We start from the raw sequence: 1314 nt of genomic DNA, 5'->3' as shown, positions 1-1314 counted from the left end.
TTTTTTTTTTTTTTTTTTTTTTAAAGAAAAAAATTCGAGAATGTGGTGTTTGATTCCGCGTGATTCGTCGTGAAATTTATTTCGAAAACCCTAATTTTTGTGTTTTGTTTTTTCNAATGATCGGAGATGTCTCCCCGCCGGTAGCTTCAATCCCAGGTTCGTCGTATATTTATGCTGTTTGCAATTTTCAACCACAGCTTCTTCGAATCTTTGCTTTGTATGTGCATAGTCTAAACATGAAGCTATTGATTTCGCCAATTCTGACTTGAATCGAGAATTATCTTTCGATAATTATTGACTGATTTTTGTCGCCGAGATTATTGTAGTTGTCGAAGGGAATGAAGAATCGGAGAAGCGTCAGAATATTCTTCCGCCGTTTTCGAAGGTTGTTTCTCACTTTGGCACAAGCGGAGTCTCCGTCGCGTTAGCCACCGGCGTGACTCATCCTCTCGGTTAGATCCTTGATGCCTTCTTCTTTCACTCATAAGTTTTTATGACTCCAATTTCGGAAACTAGAACCATTTGGCTCCACATCAATTTGCATAGGAGAGTTCTTCCATAGTGATCTTTGGATAATGTAGCAGTATGTAGTTGGTTAGTGTATGTATAAGTCTCTGCTTAACTACTACTGTGGTATTATAATGTGGCATTTGTTTCATACTATTCTTAAAAATGTCTTCTTCTCGTTGTTTTGGTTATCTAGATGTACTGAAAGTAAGATTGCAGATGCAGCATGTTGGCCAAAGAGCTCCTTTGATTGGAATGGTAATAATTCTCCTCTTGATGTTTTTGGGGATGTTAATGTAAACTTGGTTTGAATTCTGTAAAATGTTTGTTTGTTCAGACTGGAACCTTTCTTCAACTAATAAAGAATGAAGGGCCTAGGTCGTTATACTTGGGGTTGACTCCTGCTCTCACTAGATCAGTGCTTTACGGAGGTCTCAGATTAGGATTATATGAACCCACTAAGATTTCTTTCGATTGGGCATTTGGGTCTACCAATGTCTTGGTCAAGATAGCGTCAGGCGCATTCGCTGGGGCATTTGCTACAGCTTTAACTAACCCTGTTGAAGTTGTGAAGGTAAGATGAAACCTCAATTATCGGTTTTGATTCTGTGTACTAGATCTCTTTTTTTGGTTTTTTAAGACACATATCAGTTTGCCTTTCGTTAGGTTAGGTTGCAGATGAATCCGAACGCAGTTCCCATTGCAGAAGTGCGGGAAATAGTCTCTAAAGAAGGCATAGGAGCTTTATGGAAAGGAGTTGGTCCTGCCATGGCCAGAGCTGCAGCACTAACTGCCTCACAACTTGCA

General features: G+C 39.5%; 1 protein-coding gene across 2 annotated transcripts in view; it reads left to right on the top strand.

The window, feature by feature from the left end:
- The window catches only part of LOC104714946 (RNA-binding protein BRN1), a 21205-nt gene that overhangs the window by 686 nt on the left and 19205 nt on the right, over positions 1-1314 (top strand). The gene's annotated exons all lie outside the window — the stretch shown is intronic.

Source organism: Camelina sativa, chromosome 2, assembly GCF_000633955.1.
Source record: "Camelina sativa cultivar DH55 chromosome 2, Cs, whole genome shotgun sequence".
Taxonomy (NCBI): Eukaryota; Viridiplantae; Streptophyta; class Magnoliopsida; order Brassicales; family Brassicaceae; genus Camelina; species Camelina sativa.
This window is presented reverse-complemented; position numbering and strand designations above follow the sequence as displayed.